Genomic DNA, 19,991 nt, shown 5'->3' with positions numbered 1-19,991 from the left:
CTCCTCCAGTGGGAGGAGGGGGAGGGAAATGGGAGGCTGGGAGGAGGCGGGAATTTCTTTTTTTTTTCTTTCAATAAAAAAAAAAAACCTTAGTCTCACATGTCACTAATTAATTAATCAATTAATTAAAATAGCTTCTTTATAGCCTCCTTCATGCAAAGTCAATTCTAGGAACCTAAGGCATTTGTCAGTAAACATGTTACTTACTGGGACAGTTTTATATAATATAGTAATGTTTTTTCAAAGATTAAATTATTATTATACTTAAAAAAAAGTTCCCTTAGCCAGGCGGTGGTGGCGCACGCCTTTAATCCCAGCACTCAGGAGGCAGAGGCAGGTGGATCTCTGTGAGTTCGAGACCAGCCTGGTCTAAAAGAGTTAATACCAGGATAGGCTCCAAAGCTACAGAGAAACCCTGTCTCGAAAAACCAAAAAAAAAAAAAAGTTCCCTTGCCACATAATAATCAAAACTCTGCTCTAGGAAGCTTGTTGTTTCTGAAATAAATTTGTGCATTTTCCTTAGTGTCAGGATTTTCACATCAAGAGAGTTTGAGGAGATGCAGTGGTTTTCAAGTCATAGCAAAGTTGACACTATGGTTGAATTTCCCTAGGGAATTAGAAGCCTGTTTGACTTTCAATTGTCTCTTTTCCATCACTTGGCATATGGAGAAGATTCTAGAAGATTCAAACTGGAAGCTTTCTCGCCAACAAACAGACAGCCACTCCACTGAAGTTATCATTTATCTGGATTTAATTCAACAGTGTTTGATGAACAGTACTCTTTCTATGCACCAATAACTATCTTGAAATTACAGTTAACTGGTTCAAAATTATGAAGACTTCGGTTTATGAAGTTTATAATATGACTCGTATCTTAAAACTCCCAACAAACTAGTTTGGGGGCTTTTAGAGAAAATTATTTACCGTTTGTCAAACTTCAGCTGAGGAGGAAGAGTAGAGAAGAAGTAGGCCTTAGATCTGATTCCTGTAGGTTTGAGCTCTCCTCCTTCCACATATTATTTGTGTACATTCAGGAAATTATTTCACCTTTGCCTCAGACTCTTCAATCAAGAAAAAAAAAGACATGAGCAATGCCACTTTGGGAGGACAGTTGTGACGCTCAGATGAGATAGCATGATGTAAGGGGCATTTGTCTGATTACATGGACCAAGAACTGTTGTCCCCCTGCAAAGCATGAAAGTCTAAAGGTCAGGATGCTGGGCACCTGATTTCCACACTCAAGAAGCAAAGGTAGGAGGGTGGGGAGCCAGAGCGAAGCCCGGGCTACAGTGAGACCCTGAAACAAACAAGAGCAATGACAAAAATCTATAAAGGGCCAGAAACTTTTGCAGTGAAAAACTATTTTAATGCTTTTCCAAGTATGTAAGTCAGTTTTATTTAAACCATAAGGAAGAAAGATAGGGAGACAGGTTAAGAAGTAGGAACAGAGACAACAGGCCAGTATTTCTTGTAAAGATGTCCTGAGTTACAACCCAATTAGGAAAACAAACTATGAGGCATACCTAAGAACTGACACTTATCTTTATATATCTTTGCAGATTGAATACACTCTCATTTGAAATAGAGGGCAAAGCCCGAGACAGTAAAGAGATTGGGGACCTTTATGGGAAGACAAAATATGGTGTAACATAAATATAAATATTTACTTTTGTGATAGCTATGTGGCTTCTGGCAAAATAAAAAAAAAACTTTTGGATCTCAATTTCCAGATTCTGAAAGGATCTTATCAAATATAAACATGACATTTTAGTGTCTGCTATAGGGTTCACTGTGACCTTGACTAAATTCTTGTAGTGAGTGCTAATGCTACAAACTTTAGATTAAATATTCCCTTTTATATTGTTAACATCTGAGAGCTCTCATACCTAAGGGAAGGAATCAGAGTTAATTTTGGAAATTATTTTTAAGGTACCATAATTAAAGTAAAAATAGAACTTTATAATAGAACAAAATTTCTCCCATTAAGATTAAAGATAAGCCAGGCGATGGTGGCGTATGCCTTTAATCCCAGCACTTGGAAGGCAGAGGCAGGCGGATCTCTGTGAGTTTGAGAACAGCCTGGTTGGTCTACAGAGCTAGTTCCAGGACAGGCTCTAAAGCCACAGAGAAACCCTGTCTCAAAAAACAAAACAAAACAAAACAAAAGATTAAAGATATAGGGCTTGGAGGTAATTCAGTCAGTAAAGTGCTTGCTTTGCAAGAATAAGGAACTGAATTTGGCTCCCCAGCAAGATGGAAGATCCAGGCCAGGTGGCACGTGTCTATGACCCTGGGGGGTTGATGGAGAAACAAACAAATCTCTGGTTTTCTCTGGCCTAATTTTGCTAAACCAGTAAGTTCCGATCTTAGGAGTCAAGGTTGATTTAAAAAAAAAAAAAAAAAAAAAAAAAAACTTGACTCAACAAAAACGGTGTGTAGTTAATGAAAAAAACCAACGTCTGACCTCCAAATGCATATATATGCATCAACACTGCACACACACACATACACACACCATACACACATCACATGCATAGACATGCATGAGCACACATACACATACACCACATCCATAAGCACTGCATGCACCGTGTACACACACACACACACTACATGCATTACACATGCAGACAAACACACAAAGAACAAAAGTATAGAGTAAGAAAAATTGTCATTCTAATAACATGAAAAGAATATATGGACAGGATTTGGTGAGGTTCCAGCCAGAGAAAATACCATCTTGTTACTTGTTCTTTTTGCTTGTTTTAAGCCTTTTGAGAAAAGGTTTTGCTATGCATTCTAGGCTTATCTCAAACTTGTGATCCTCCTGGCTCTCTGCCCAGCCCATCGCAGATGCCATTTAACAGCACAGAACGTTTCTTGTATTGTCGAGGAAAGCAGTAGCAAGGGGCCAGACACATCCTCGCCTTCTTGCAGATCTAACTGAGAAAATATTCAGTGACTTGGCAATAAATATGATGATATCTATAGGGTTTTCATTAAAAATGTTAAGACTGGGAGATGAAAAGATGACTTAGCAATTAAGAGCACTTACTGTCTCAAAAGTCAATCAAACAAAAACAAGCAAACAAAGAGCACGTGCTGCTCTTCTGGAGGAACAACCAGCACGCTGATCCCAGAACCCATATCAGGTGATTAATTACTGTATATAATTTCAGTTCTCAGGGATTCAATGTGCTATCCTGGATTCTTGAGCACCTGTATGTGTGTGGCTTTCATTTACACAGACACAGACAACTAAATAGAAATAATAAAAGTAATCATTCTTATTATTTTATTTCTCATAGGACTAAGGTGACTCAGCAGTTAAGAGCCCATGTTGCTCTTGCAGAGGACCTGAGTAGAGTTCCCAGCATTCTGGTATGCCTGGTACGCCAAATGCCAAATGCCTATAACTCCAGATACAGGGCATCTGAACACCTGGCATCTGTGGGCACCTGCACATACATAGTGCACATAAACTCACTATGACAAACACCCATACAAAAAATAAGACCTTTTTTTAGTCCTTTAAAATATTAAGCTTATGAAAATAAGATAAAGTCAAGAAAGTGTTCTAGGTTCAGTAAAGAGCCGTGATGGTAAACTGTACTGTGTGGTCACAGATGGAATCCTCACTAGAGGACTGACTTTAAACAGTGCTGGGCCAGCAGTACACTGTGACTATGGATTGTACTGTAAGTTTAATTATTATTACAAGATGTGTAAGAAAATCCTTGCTTTGCAGACGCAGAAGATGAGCAGATACAGTCATGATGTGGCTTGTAACTTACTCGCTCCTATTCCCACAAATAAGGGTACCATTCAGGAATGAAGCAGTCCCTGAAATGGCTCATGTACTGAAGGACGGCTCCACTTGGGTCCACTTTTATGGGAGGTTCTGGGAACTTTAGGAGGTAGAGACTAACTGGAAGAATAGGCCACTGAGGGGCATGCACTTGAGGCCTATATCTTGACCTAGGCTTCTCTCTACTCATTTCCTCTCTCCTTCTCCCTTCCTTCTCGCTTCTTCATCTTGCATTTTTCCCTCCCTCCCTCCTCTCTTCCCATCTCTCTTCCTGTCTGCAGTGATGTTCACTGTCTCCTCTTCTATATGTTCTTCCCATCATTATGGACTGAAACCTTGAAGACCGTGTGCTAAATTAAATCTTTCCTGGTTTAGCTTGCTTTTGACAGGTACTTTATAATAGCAATAGAGGAAATGCTAACAATTTTATTATTAAATATTATTATATGTAATAAATATATAGATTTTAATTGATAGTTTGACATGACAAACTGTCAACAATTGGTGAGTCCGGATAAAGGTACCTAGAGATTAGCAGTGTTGTGGAGACTTGTTACATTTTTAAAAACACCTTTTGCAATAGAAATTTCAAAATGGATAGTGAAGAAACAATCTGAAAGACCCCACAGACTGCTGAGAAAAAGAACAAAAGGAGGCGATAAAGAAAGACAAAAATCCTCCCTTCTTCAGCTGTTTTCTTGAACTAATAAACATCTTCGTGATGCAAGCAAACATGTCCGCAAATGTCTGTCTGCCCCAGGATAATAAAGAGTTGCTGAAGGCAGGAGTGTGGACTCGTCCTTTATACTGTGTGAATATATGTCACTCTGATTGGTTTAACAAAGAAGCCGGCTGGCCTATAGCTAGGCAGGGTAAGGTTAGGCAGGAGAACCAGACTAAGAGAATGCTAGGAAGAAGAAGCAGGAGTCTCAGGAGACGCCATGAGATGCAGAGCGAAAAGGACGGGAAGTACACACTTGAGGTAAAGGCGCCTTGGGACAGCACACAGAGGAATAGAAATGGGTTAATTTAAGTTATAAGAGCTAGCTAAAAGCAAGCCTAAGTTTTTGTCCAAGCATTTATAATTAATAAGTCTCTGTGTAGTTGAGTGGGCAGGTAGGACACAGAGGTCACCTTTACCCAGCAAAATTAATAACAAAGACACTGAGGCAGTAATTGAACATTTAAAAAGATGTAAACACAGAGAATTAATTTTGAGTAGCAGTTCTGACCATAATTAAAAACAGAAGATGATAATAATTATCTTTAAGGGAGAAATAATTTAAATAAAATATAGAAACCAAAATTCCAGATGATATTAACAAATGTAATAAAAATTAGATTAATTTCTTTAAGTGCAGGACTAGAAATTAATAGACAGTATTTTCATTTGAGTCGATGTAGTCTATGTACATATAGTCTATGTATGTTTTAGTGTTATTTTGCTAACAAACATGTTTACATTATTACATTATTAGTCCTCTAAAGGAAAACAAAAGAAAATACTGCATGCATACCAGAAGACATAAAGGAAATCTATTTCGGTTGACATAAAACTAGCCACTACACCAAGACTGTAAGTTTCTCTCTACAAACAGACAAGGCCCCTTTGCTGAAGACAACACCTACACAAATCATTGAACATGGAGAAGTCGCGCAGATGACACCATAGCACCTTCAGCCCTACATCCCAGTGTCTTTGGTACAGGAAGGTGCTCTGCAGCTGCCAACGTATGCTTGGCAATTGCATTTATTGATTTATCTCAAAAATTATTTTGGAAAAATACTTGCGTGTATGTGTTGTATGTATGTGTAGTGTATGCATATGTGCTTGTGTGTGTTGCTCCCGTGTGTGCACATGGAGGCCAAAGAAGGACGTGGAGTACACTCCTCTGTCGTTTTCTGCCTTCTTCCCTTGAGATAAGATCTCCTGCTGAACTTGGAGCAAGGCTGGCAGCCAGTAAGCTCCAGTAATCCTCGTGTCTCTGTCCCCTGAGTGCTTGGATCACAGTGGCATGGACCACAAATAGTTTTTTTTTAAAGATTTATTTATTTATTTATTTATTTATTTATTTATTTATTCATACAGTATCCTGCCTGTAGGCCAGAAGAGGGCACCAGATCTTATTATAGGGGTTGTGAGCCACCATGTGGTTGCTGGGAACTGAACTCAGGACCTCTGGAAGAGCAGTCAGTGCTCTCAACCGCTGAGCCTTCTCTCCAGCCCCCAGAGTTTTTTTATATAAGTGCTGGGAAATCAAACTTCTGAAGCAAGCCCTCCTACCCTCTAGGCCATCTCTCCAGTCTGGAAAAGACTTTTTAATTTCCAAATGATTTAGATGGGTATTTTTCTTCTGTTCTTTATCTTTCAGAATAATTTTTAGCATGGGCAGAAAGCTTGGTATCCGCAACTTTGTTTTGGGAAAATTATTGGGGTTCATTTAGTTGTGTTAATATTTATCTTTTTTCTTTTATTGAAAATATTTTTTTCCTCATATAATAATATATCCTGACTATGGTTTTCCCTCCCTCTACTCCTCCTAGTTCCTCCCCACCTCTGCCCATCTGGACTCACTTCCTTCTGTCTCTCATTGGAAAACAAACAGGCAGCCCAGAAAGATAGCTCAGAGGTTAAGAGCACTGACTGCTCTTCCAGAGGTCCTGAGTTTAATTCCCAGCAACCACATGGTGGCTCACAGACATCTGTAACAAAATCTGGTGTCTTCTTCTTTCTGGACTGTAGGGACACATGCAGGCAGAACACTATACAAGAAGAAGAAGGAGAAGGAGAAGGAAGAAGAAGAAGAAGAAGAAGAAGAAGAAGAAGAAGAAGAAGAAGAAGAAGAAGAAGACAGGCTTCTAAGGGATAATTATAACAGTATAATATAATATGATGAAACAAAAACTAACACATTGGAATTAGACAAATAAGGGAAAAGAAGCCAAGGAAAGGCACAGGAACCAGAGGCCCACTTATTCACAAACTCAGGAATCCATGAAAACTCTAACCTGAAAGCCATAATATATATGCAGAGGACCTGGTGTAGATGCACGCAGGCTCTGTGCAGCATGCTTCAGTCTGTGTGAGTTGATATGAGCACAACGGTAGGCTATTCTGGTCATCTGTTTTGGGTGATCCTTGACCATTAATCCACGACAATGTCACAAAAGCAGTATATATGTGAGGATATACTGGAAAAGACACAATTTAGATATCAGGCAGAATGAGCTAGGGCCAACATGAAATGTTATAATACCAATGAGAATGACAAACAATTTGAAGCTTTTGAGCTGTTTATTCTGGATTTTTTTTATTACTATTTTAGGTCAAAGTTTAGGAAACCGAAACAAAAAAGTTATTTTTAATAAAGTGAGATATCATTTTTAAAAAATAACATCTAGTGTTCCCTGCCAGAAATAAGTAATACTTGTTGACTATTGAAAATGTAGAATCACAGAAAAAAAAACCCACAAGCCGGGCGGTGGTGGCACACGCCTTTAATCCCAGAACTTGGGAGGCAGAGGGAGGCGGATCTCTGTGAGTTAGAGGCCAGCCTGGTCTACAGAGCTAGTTCCAAAAGCTACAGAGAAACCCTTTCTCAAAAACAAAAACAAAAAAAAAAGAAAGAAAGAAAAAACACAAAGGAAAAAATGACTATCATCTAGAAATTTTATAATAAGGGACTGGAGAGATGGCTCACCAGTTAAGAGCGCTTGCTGCTCTCCGAGAGGACCCAAGTTCAGTTCTCAGCATCCACGCGTCAGGCAGTTCACAATACCCTAGAGCTCCATCTTCAAGGGATCTGAAGCCCTCATCTGGTCTCTGGGAGCAGCTGCACTTACATGGTGCGTGCACACACACACACACACACACACACACACACAAAATAAAAATAAAAACAAATCTTTAAACTTACAACACACTGATGAGGCTGGGCGGTGGTGGCGCACGCCTTTAATCCCAGCACTCCGGAGGCAGAGGCAAGTGGATCTCTGTGAGTTCGAGACCAGCCTGGTCTACAAGAGCTAGTTCCAGGATAGGTTCCATAACCACAGAGAAACCCTGTCTCAAAAACAAAACAAAACAAAAAAACACTGATGAGAACTACTTCCCTATTAGTGGAACCATCATTCTGATTTCCATATAAATTGCACTTTAGTCATGTTTATTACAAATTCCAAAGCATGATTTTATGTTTGCCTATTAAATGGACAATCATATGTATTCCGTCTGACTTCCTATCAACATTATTTCGTGAAATTCCTGAATGCTTTTGCATCTAGCTACATTCTGCTTCTATTACTCTCAAATATTTCAGTGGATGAACAAGTTATAGCTTTTGCTGATGGATATTTTAATTGCTTCCAGTATTTGGCCATTACGAATAGGTATGAATTGTATTGCTATAAAATTCTCATCCAGGTAAATGTGCTACAAATTTCTAAGAGTACTATTGTTGGGTCCCCTAATCCTGAGGTTTAGAATGAGGAATAACAGCCATGAAGAAGACAAGAAATAAATTTGAAACATTTATTGCCAAAATAGATTATTAATGGGAACAATTAATGGCGTTTAAAATAATGTCTAGAGATACAAAATTTATGGGATGACAAATATAATAGTTCTTAGTGTTTGTTTGGAAGGGTGTTAAGATCTGATAACTTCTTATCAGGTTAAAGTGAAGTTAAGCCTCTTCACTCAACTGAACTAGAGTGAAAGAAGCAAACATTTCCATTTTTATATAGCTAAGATGTTCCCACATAGCTTAAACTTTGAATCCCGGTAAAGGCAAAAGCAGCATATAGGCCAAAATGTTAAAGCACCACCTCATGCTTCATTCCATTGGTAAAATAAACTTCAATTTTGTTTTCTAATGAAAGATCGTTGAAAGATTCCTACGTACAATTTTTTGAGCCCCTCGTCTCAGGTTTTCTGCCCGGGCATAGTCAGTAACTCTCCTGTCATCTGTAACTGTGAAGTTAAAGCTAAGTGACCAGAGTGAAGGACCTGGATTCTGTGACCCATAGGAGCCTCCCATCAGGTCAGTATGTAAGGGAGCATTTCACTTCCTGAAAGCACGGAGTCTTCTAAGAATACCATTGTTTCGGAACCCCGGAACCCAAATGTATTTGCGGCTGCAGGCTTAGGCTTTATGTAAGCAATCCTGTTCGCTGGAGGCTCCAAATTCAGATCCCAGCACCCATGTCAGGTTGAAAGCAATCGCCTGTAACTTCATCTTCAAGGAATCTGCAGCCTCTTCTGATCTCTGTGAGCACCGGCATTCATGTGACATACGCACAGGCACACATGCAAAAATAAATCTTTTTTTTTTTTTTTTTTTTTTGCGGGGACTGGGGCTGGGGAGGTTGAGACAGGGTTTCTCTGTAGCTTTGGAACCTGTCCTGGAACTACCTCTGTAGACCAGGCTGATCTTAAACTCACAGAGATCCTCCTGCCTCTGCCTCCGAGTACTGGGATTAAAGGCGTGTGCCACCACCAATACAGCGGAAGGACACGTTGGTAAAAACAGAGCCCTGCAGCCTCATTTCCCTTTCAACCCTGTCCCTGCGTCTTGACCTCCGCTTCCCACCACGCCCTGCTCAAACCCCGGGAAGTCTTCACGTTCCCCCTACTGCGCGCAGGCGCAGGCAGGGCCCCGCCCCTGGCTCCACCTCTTCCACGTGCATGCCGGGAGGTATAAGAGACGTGGTCCGACGCGCTCGTGCGGGAGACGGCAGAGAAGCTTGGCAGAGTTCTGTTCCCGCTGAGAACTGAGTTCTGAGGAGCCGAGGGGGCAAAGGAACGCCAGGTTTGTGGGGGACTGGTGGACGAGGGCGGGAGTTGGGGTGCAGCTAGCAGGTTTCAGGGTAAATTGTGGACGTGGGGTTTTGTTTGTTTGTTTGTTTGTTTGTTGGCTTTTAATTTGAGAAGCCGGAGCTCCCGGTGTGGACCCGGCTGCCCTCGAACCCGCGACTCCCTCCACAGCGTCGAGCGCCGAGCCCGCGGCGGCCGGCGCCGGAGCGAGGTGTGAAGCGGTGCTTTCGTGCTAGCTCCCCGCCGGCTCGCTGGTTCCCACCCTGGCACCGCAGGCTCCAGGCCCTGAGTTCCGACGGGCGCTCCTCTGCGGCGGCGGCGCACCTGCGCTTGCGCACGTGGGCGAGCGGAGCCGGCCGGAGCGGAGCGGGCGCCCCTGGCTGGCTTTTCCCTGGTGGTGTCCCCGGGTCCCGGGGGGCTGGGCGGGTCTCACGGCGGCGCCGCCCACGCGCTCACGTGGCGGGCGAGGGGTGTCCCCAGCTGAGCTCCGGCTGCGGGCGGTCGAGCTGCAGGAGCCGGTGGACGACGTCGGACCCAGGGAGGGAGGGAAACGGGGCTGTCTGGGCCTGTCTCCTGCAGCAGACCCTGCTCGCCGGGTGCTGTGACCAGGCAAGGGCCAAGCGGAGCTTTGGTGAGTGGGATCGCCTTGGGGGTCTTTGCCTTGAAGCTTGGGTCCGTTCTTTGGATGCTACCATATTGTCACCTGAGCGTCCTGTGTGGATGGGAGAAGAGCCTACTCGGGTATCTTAAATCCCAGTCGCTTCCCATCTGGACCCAGATCCTCTCAGTTTCTTATGTGGTCAAGTTTTGGCCGGAGAGGGGAGCGGAGGTGTTTAGGCAGTGAAGGTAAAGAAAGGCTGAGGTTGTTGGCTACTCCAGCTATTTGAAGATGTCACAGTGCCCTCCTGTTGTCAAAGCGTGAGCTGCTTTTGCAGTGTACAGACTGTGTGTACTGTTGGGCGAAGAGGGATGAATACCTCCTCAGGGTAGAAAATAGAATGCCAGAGAATTATTCATTGTCTGTTTATAACTTTGAATTTCCTTTTTTGCTAGTTGTGTAGAGGGATAAAAGCAGTACACGCTTTAAGGATTGTGCTACTCAGTTCACTTTTCGAAAATAATTGTATTTATTGGCTGTGTTTAAAAGCTTTCACGTTTTACATGATATTGGGTGGCTGGTGAGAGAAAAAAAATGGAAAAAAGTTACATTACAAAGACCGAAAAAGCCTCCAGTTTTCATTTAAAATTAAGCCTGGTGTGGTGGCAGACGACATTAATCTCAGCACTCTGAAGGCAGAGGCAGGTGGGTCTTTCTGAGTTGGAGGCCAACCTGGTCTACAGAGCAAGTTCTAGAACAGCCAGGTCACATAAAACTACAAGTAACTCATTTTCTTTTTTTGAAATGTTTAACCCTAGGAGCTCGTACTTTAAGTTACCGTATTTTATTTTTACAGTTCAAAATATTAAGACATTTTACACCTTTCTTTACTCAAGTGATCCCTGGGTCTTTTGAATTTTTTTCCTCATTGTACTAACTAATCTACTTGGGCATTTTCAAGTATAAAGTTATGTTTTATTTTCCTAAAGAATGATGAATGGCACCTGGACCATATTTCTTTAAATAGGGGTAAGCAGCCATAATTTCACAATACTGGAAGATTGATGTTAGAAAATTGGTGGGATTTGGCATTTTTGTTTTGATTTTTGCAAATGTTCTAATTTAGTATCCTTTTGCTTTGTTCTGATTTGACTGACTTTCACCTTTACGTCAGGATGTTTGTCTTTCTGGCCGATGACTTAGTAATTTGAAGCACCAGAATGTGACCTGTTAGATGTGTGAAATCATTTCTCCAGTCCCTGAATGTTCTGAGATTGTGGTTAGTTTTGCTGAAAATCTATAAAATACTTATATTAAAGATGAAGAATGGCCTCCTTATTTTGACCAAAAATGGACTTCTTGTTCAACTGGTATTTCTTGAACTCCGGTATTTTATTCATGGATTTGATGTGTTTAAAAATGCTTTCCCAAGAGTACTTGGCTTGGCTTTTGCTTCTTTATACTTAGCTTTTTGAAGTTAGTTTAGTGTATACTTTGTTAGATTGTCAGAAATTAGTGTTACAGACAGCTTTATGTTAGTAGGTAGGGTGGAGTTAGGACACAAACTAAGCACAATTCAAACAGTTTAAAACCCATATGCATATAAGTGAGTTGTAATAAACAAAGTCTTTCTAGTCTGTTAGCAATTCTATATCCTGGGAATGTGTAATCTACATCATGCAAAGCCTTTGTGATTGCTGCCCTTTGAAATGAGTGCTAACCGCTCTGGAGGGGTCTGTTACTACAGCGGAGGCTTTGCTGCAAGAGAGCTCTTACCAGTGTAACTGACTTGAGGCAGACAGATCCTTATCGAACTTAGTTCCCATTTCGGGGAACTTTGTCCAATGCCTATTAGACCCAAGATAGACGAAAAATACTTTTACCCTCTAGGTTTTTCTGATAGGTGGAACATACTGTACTTCAAACTGGAAAAGACTTAGGAGCATGTCTTGTCAGGATACAAATCAGAGCTGTACACACTCATTCACTCGTGTGCCTCAGAGAGGGAAATACTTTCAGCCAGTGAACTTAGAACTTCTTTTATACGCTTGTTAGCACTAGTGGTTTTATAAACTGAGCATCAAGACTAAAGTGAGAATGTCTTCCTCCAGTCTTGGTAAGGTCGAAGTTGGTGGTTCCTTTTTTGCAGGGGGTGAAGTGGTGGTGCTTTTCCTCACCCACTGTAAGAATTGTGGTCCTGTAATGACCCATTTTGTTATGTTTTCTAAGAGAGAATCAACGTTTTCTATTACAAAGAGTCATGGAAAGCTGTTACCAGTAGGTTCAACAAAGAATTGAGAGCTGTGTGAACACAGTGACAAAGGTTATGACATGTGTTGCTAACAGGTGGGCAGAAAGCCCAGCAGAGCCTGTTTCTCTTGAGGGTCTGCTCTGTAACACTTCGTCCTCCCATATATGAAGCAAGACCTATCTGGGATGAGGGTCTTTAAAAAAGGGACTGGCTCTCTTACTTCGTGGCTTGCTTTGGGAAACAGGATTTCTAGTTTCTGTGACTTAGTCTGGGGGAAGAGGGGCTAGTTCCTATGAGCTGCTTCCTAGAAGAGAGAATGGGAGATGCGATCACAAGAGGTCAGGAAGAAACTTCTCTTTTGAAGCCTTCAGTCTCAAGTTCAGAGTACTTAGAAAGTCAGGGTGTAGCCATACAGTGGTGTGTTGTTTCCTGAGCCCCCAGCAATACAAAGGCCTCTAAGATAATGTGTGTATTGTGTTGATTTTTGTTAAGGTAAAATGTATGACTTTATCCAGGTCCTCTAAATCAGTGGTTCTTAACGTGTTGGTTGCAACCCCTTTGGCAAAACTCTACTTCCAAAAATATTTATATTACGATTCATAGCAGTAGCAAGATTACATATATGAAGTAGCAACAAAATAATGTTACTCTTGGGATACACCACATCATGAGGAACTATTAAATGGTCGCAGCATTAGGAAGGTTGAGAGCCACTGCTCTAAAGGGTGTGAGACCCTACCCCTCCCACCAAAAGCAATAGAAGCGAAAGAAGTTGTTTTAGGAGTCATTTCAGTGTATCTAGTGTCAGAGCAAAAGTCACAATAGGCTGTGATTGACAACCTGTGACTGTTCCCACTGGTGCATACTTTACCTTGGAGTGACTGTGTTGGCTGGGACAGTGTTCTGTCTCTCCTGAGGCTGTCAGAAAAAACCTTGATGAAAAAGACATCTCAAGTTCACTAAGCATTTTAATGTAAGATTTTAGCAAGAACAGTGAATGAAGAACTAAAAGGTATAGAAGCAAATATTTCTCAGTACTTATAAAGAGGTTGCGGTAATTTTGTGCCATTTATCCACCAAATGAAGGATAGACAGAACTCTCATTAAATTAAGAATAAAATAGTTGCTTGTGTAAGTAAAGTAAAAGGGAAGTAGTAGTGAGAGAAGTCTTAACCCAGTGAATTTACAATGATGTTGTTTAACTTGTACATCCTGAGCAGTGTGTGGTGCAAAGGACAGTTGTTCGAGGACTAGAACTGAAGTTAACATCCAAAGGACCAACTTTAGAGAAAACTCTACGGATCAGTCTTTCTCTATGGTGTGTCTTTCATGTCCATCCCAGTCAGTTAAATCTCTACAGTCTTTCTGTGCCTCTCTTTTACTGACTGAAATGGAGTCAGGTAGACTCTTAAGGCAAATGAATGTTAGATGTAGGTAAATAATGTGAAAGAAAATTGGTAAATGGTGGACTGATACCTTTTCAAACTGAAACTCATTCAAAATATTTTAAGTGACCATTCTGCCTCGTTCATGAGAAGGACATAAAATTTGGTAAAGATTAAAGAATTCTAATTGTGTATTAGTGATTTTTTTTCTAAACATTGAAGCCATTACGAAGTTAAAGTACTTTTTTTTTTTTGCATATGTGTGGAGGTGGGGTATCTTAGTCATACCTGAGGGTACACATCTGCAGTTTCAAAACTCAAAAGGCCAAGGCAAGAAGATTGCCAGTTCAAGGAAAGCTTGGACTATAAAGGAAGATTATTTTGAGAGAAACGGGGTATGGAAGGATGCCCTCATTGGTAACTTCTCGGGTTCTCAGCAGACTGAATGGTGAGGAACATTAGTGGCTAGACTACCGATATCAAGCTGTTTAGAAAATGGAACCACTATTTCATTTTTTTACCTAACACAGAAAGATAGCTTAACATTAAAAAATGGAGAAATATCTTGACTGGCAAGAGCGACTCTGTACACAGGACATGCTAATAACTACATGGTCAAGGCCACGAAGAGTGTAAGATGTGAAGGTTTTGTTGTGCTGCCAGGCTGTGCAAGGTGGAAAGATGATAAACTATTTAATAAAGCCCAAACTGAGTCCACCCTGCTCATCAGATGAAAATTACGCAAGGAAGGAACTGGGAGTTATTGTAAGTCATGGGAGTAAGATTAGTAGCTAATTCATCACAGTATGACACTTCTTAGAAGACATTAGGGAAATCCAGAGAAATAGATGATTAAAGATGAACATTAAAGGCAAATCTAGAGAATACATTTAAATAGAAAGCAGGTGGTAGAGGAAAGGTCATGTCAGTGTTGGTCAGCTCTCGTTAGAAATTTGTCACCTAATGAGGGCTGCCAAGAAGCCAAGGACAATGGCACTGGGTTTTGATCCTACTTCATGTTCTGGCTGTGTGGGAGCCTAGCCAGTTTGGATGTTCACCTTCCTAGACCAGGATGGGGGGGGGGAGGACTTTGGACTTTCCACAGGGCAGGGAACCCTGACTGCTCTTCAGACTTGAGAGGGAGGGGAAGAGGAGTGGGGGGACGGGGAGAGGAGTGGGGGGGAGGAGTGGGAGGCTGGGAGGAGGCGGAAATTGTTTTTTTCTCGATAAAACAAAAAGAAAGTTAAAAAAAAAAGAAATTTGTCACCTGATTAGTGATTTTTTTTCCTACAATGATTAAAATGAATTTTTGGATTCTTAGATGTGACAGATTTCAGAGATAATTTTGGTATTGAGGAAAGTACCTTATGTTCTCTACAAAGATTAAGTAAACTTCTCTTGTTACTGTTCTTTTCTTCTAGGAGTTTTATGTTATTCCCTTGAAAATTCTGTCATTATCTTTAATCATTTGATTATTTCTTTGTATTTCCCTAATGTCTTCTAAAAAGTGTCATAACTGTGATGAATTAGCCACTAATCTTATCCCTGTGCCTTACAATAATTCCCAGTTCCTTTCTCATATAATTTTCATCTGCTGAGCAGAGAGTGCGCTTACTTTGGGCTCTATTGATTAGTTGATCATCTTTTCACCCTTCACAGCACAGCAAACCTCACACTTTATACTTTTCCAGTCCTTCTAATTTCTAGGGCCTTGATTAAGTAGCTAGCTCTGTTTCTATCTATTTTGAGGTCTTCATTCTCTGTGTTCTTAACCAAGTTAGAGGGATACATTTGTAATTAATACTTGGGCTCAAAAATAAAATAATGCTAATACATAAAAAGTAGGCGATATTTGTTGTGGAATAGGTGCCCGTTATCCTTTGCTGCTCTACTCTTTGGTAGACTGGTTGTGTCAGCTGAGCTGGGTGGAATTTGTCCATTCAGTAAGGTTGGAAGAACTAGCAGTAGAGGATTGATAGATGAACTTAGGTGTTTTCTTGCCTTTCTCTGAAGGCTGGGTGACTTCTGGGTCTGTGGAACTTGATCTGTTTTTACCAAAGGTTGTAAACTCCAAAGGGAAAGAAATGAAGGGAGTCGTAATCCTTGGGGACCCCTTAACGTTAGTTATTCCCCTGATGGAAAGCAGCTGGACTGAAACTACATTTTCCCATCACCTAGACTCTTGGGACAGATGTTAAGCATGTTAAATTACATTTAACTTTATTCTCATTTGACTTATATAATTAAGATGCTTAGACCTGAAGGAGAGCCTGTCCTAGAAGTTTTAAGGGAAATCCATCCTTACAGTGTGCAACATTAAAACAAAATTGAAACTTTTTCATCACTACAAAATTGTGAAAATGACTGAGGATGAAACATGGATTTATTGCGTTACTAGTGTGCTTCTTCGCTATAAAGAGCTTATTACCTATGTGTTCTGTACATACATGAAAACATGTATGACATAAATGAACGGCTGTTAAGTTGTGTAGATGTGGGGCTAGAGAGATGACACAGGTCCTGAGTTCAATTCCCAGCGACCACAAGTTTACTGGATCCATCCTATAATGTAAGATCCGGAGGTCTGTAGATTTAGACTGCAAACAAGTTCTTAGGTGATGCTATCACCCAGGGATTACTGAATACTGCTGCCTTTAGTAGTCTAAACCTTCCACAGATCATTGCCTGATGCAGGAGGTTTTATTGCTGTGCTAGTTAGGTCCCGGGGCTTCCATAACCAGTGACTATGAAGTGCTGTTATGTATCATGCAAGATCCCCTGTTTTGGTAGTTCTGGGAATTGAACTTGGGGCTTCACACATGCTGGTTAAACACTGCCACTAAGCTATATATCTAGCTTCCAAATAGCATTTTTCTCTAATTTTGTGCCTTTGTATATTTCAAAGGTATCTATTAATGGGTTTTCTTTCATTCAGCATGAGATATCTTTAAAAACTGATTTGAACCTCATTGACCTAAGTAGTTGGATCTTAGTAGAATCCACACTTGACCTTACGCTTACTGTGCCGACTGCTTCCTCTACTTCCCTTACCCTTCTTACCTTATACTTAATTTTTCTAATATAATTCTATTCTTAAATAAATGTTGTGTGTTTATGATATGTTGATGTTTTCTGTTCTTTTGTACAACTTTGAAAAGGAATAGAAAATACACATACAGACAGGAAGAAGGTGTTGATGAGCTTAGGCCATTTTATCCAGTGGTAGGTATTTTTTTATTTTGAAATAGCTCAGGCTCGCCTGGAACTCACAATCCTGTTATGTCAGCCTCTAAGGAGTGTTGAGATTGTAGCTGTTTCACCACCACATTCAGCACATGTTCATTGTTGTTTGCTCTTCCAGAACGGAACATGTGTGAATAGATAACCAAACCGGAACTGTCTCTGTTAAAACCTGTAGGTTTTTGTTGCTTTGATGTAGCAGTGTTCATGGTAGGTAGCTGCTTTTTCCTGTCCAGGAATTTTGTTTGTCATTCTTCTGCCATTCCAGTTTTACAACTTTATATGACCTTTAGTGGCTAGTTCTTACCCATGTTTTGAAAGTGGTTCCTAGTGTACAATTACCCAAAGTGTAAAGGTTGTTTGTGAATCTTCGTCCTCATTACATTTTTCTGATCAACAGCACGTGGTCTAGCATGGGCTGGATCCTACTTTGTGTTAATATTGCACATACCTGGAAATCTTTTTCCTTGGTGGCAAATTTTCAACTCTCTTTGAAGGGTAAAGGCATGCTTCGTGAAACCCACTTCGATGTGTTTGCAAGTATTGTGATAGAGCGTTCTGTGTCACTGTCCCACTGCAAATGGGGAGATGCATTTCTTTGTGGACCTCTTCCAGACCCAAACTAGAAAGGAAGAGCCATCAAATTATAGTTATGTATCACATACAATTAATACTAAGTATTTTATACTATTATTAATATCCTCTGTGAATGACAGTGAGGCTTGGACTATATTACAAATTCTTCAGTACTTCTGATTCCCAAATTCTGTAGCATTTTGGTACTAATTTTTCTTTTTTTCTTTCTTGAGACAGGGTCTTATGTAGTCTAGGTTGTCCTCAGGCTTGGTGTATAGCTAAGGATGGCTTTGAATTACTGATCGTCCTGCTTCCGCCTCCCCAGAACTGGGAACAGACATGAGCTACCATGCATGTCTGCCCTGGCCTTTTGCTTTCATACGCCAGTTCTTTTTCTTAATACCATAGTACATAACTACAACTGCCCAATTGTTTCTTCTGTTTTCATTTTTACTTTTTTTTTAAGATTTTTGAGCACCTTTATTAAAAATAATTGAGTAGAGCTTTGGCAAAGTGGTAAATTAGAGTCTAAAAAGAAATAGCAGCCGAGCGGTGGTGGCGCACGCCTATAATCCTAGCACTTGGGAGGCAGAGGCAGGTGGATCTCTGTGAGTTCGAGGCCAGCCTGGTCTACAAAGGGAGTTCCAGGACAGGCTCCAAAGCTACAGAGAAACCCTGTCTCGAAAAAAAAAAACAAAAAAAAAGAAATAGCAATTTTTTTTTCAAAAATTGATCTACGACATTTGCATTAAATATCCTTCAATTTTCTTGAGTGGTTTAACTTGAAGAGAACTCTAGGATTTTCGGTAAGTCTCAAAGATTGTTTGATATTTCATTAATAAAAAATGGATTTCCTTGAAGAATATATAATATTCTAATAAATTAGTATACTGTACATTTTATCATATAGTTGGCAGTGTTTGTTATTCTGACATTAAATGTAAGTCAAAATTGTCTCATTTCACAATAGCATAAAGCTAACTGTAATATATCTTTAGGATAGAAACTAATCACAGCTGTTTAATGTTTCTTTTCATGTTACAGTCAATCCAAATTAAGGTTTATATTCCCTTGCATAATATTTAAGGACTAGATTGGGATAGTGTAGTGCTTTAGAATCCAAACTAAGGCAGCAAGCTGGACCTGAAAATAAACTTGCCAGAGTAGGATAGAGGTGGGCGGTCCTTGGGCTTCCCACAGGTCAGGGAACCCTGATTGCTCTTTGAGCAGATGAGGGAGGGGGACTTGATCGGGGGAGGGAAATGGGAAGCGGTTGCGGGGAGGAGGCAGAAATCCTTAATAAATAAATAAATTTAAAAAAAAAAACTTGCCAGAGTAACCTTAAGCAAGTTCCTTAAACTTTCTTGGTCTTTGGTGTTGTTTTTGTTTTGTTTTGTTTTGATTGAGCTATATATTTTTCTCTGCTCCCCTCCCCTTCTGCCCTTTCCCATGGTCCCCATGCTCCCAATTTACTCAGGAGATCTTGTCTTTTTCTACTTCCCTTGTAGATTAGATCCATGTATATCTCTCTTAGGATCCTCATTGATGTCTAGGTTCTCTGGGATTGTGAATTGTAGGCTGGTTTTCTTTGCTTTATGTCAAAATCCACTTATGAGGGAGTACATATGATGTGTATTTGTCTTTCTGGGTCTGAGTTACCTCACTCAATATAATGTTTTCTAGATCCATTTGCTGCAAATTTCAAGATGTCCTTATTTTTTCTGCTGTGTAGTACTCCATTATGTAAATAAACCATATTTTCTTTATCCATTCTTTGGTCAAGGGGCATTTAGTTTGTTTCCAGGTTCTGGCTATGACAAACAATGCTTCTATGAACATAGTTGAGCACATGTCCTTGTGGCACGATTGAGCGTCCTTTGGGTATATACCCAAAAGTGGTATTACTGAGTCTTGAGGTAGATTGTTTCCTAATTTTCTGAGAAATCACCATACTGACATCCAAAGGGGTTGTACCAGCTTGCGTTCCCGCCAGCAATGCAGAAGTGTTCTCTTTTCCTCACAACCTCTCCAGCATAAGTTGTCATCAGTGTTTTTGATCTTGCCATTCTTAAAGGTGTAAGATGGAATCTCAGAGTTGTTTTGATTTGCATATCTCTGATGTTGATATTTCCTTAAGTGTTTTTCAACCATTTTAGATTTCTCTGTTGAGAGTTCTCTGTTTAGGTCTGTATTCCATTTATTTTATTTTATTTATTTATTTATTATGTATACAATATTCTGTCTGTGTGTATGCCTGCAGGCCAGAAGAGGGCAGCAGACCTCATTACAGATGGTTGTGAGCCACCATGTGGTCGCTG

General features: G+C 40.5%; 1 protein-coding gene across 1 annotated transcript in view; it reads left to right on the top strand.

Annotated features, from left to right (window-relative positions):
- The first annotated feature begins 9,998 nt into the window (after nucleotides 1–9,998).
- Nucleotides 9,999–19,991, top strand: part of Tex15 (testis expressed 15, meiosis and synapsis associated) — a 51,656-nt gene continuing 41,663 nt past the window's right edge. The window contains exon 1 of the mRNA XM_041673986.1: nucleotides 9,999–10,254. The gene's annotated coding sequence lies outside the window, so the exon portion shown is untranslated. The remainder of the gene's footprint in view (nucleotides 10,255–19,991) is intronic.

The sequence above is a fragment of the Microtus oregoni genome, unplaced genomic scaffold, assembly GCF_018167655.1.
Source record: "Microtus oregoni isolate MIOR12 unplaced genomic scaffold, Mior012 000024F_ref0000369, whole genome shotgun sequence".
NCBI classification, from domain to species: Eukaryota; Metazoa; Chordata; class Mammalia; order Rodentia; family Cricetidae; genus Microtus; species Microtus oregoni.
Note: the sequence above shows the minus strand (reverse complement) of the source record. Positions and strands in the feature narration are given on the sequence as shown.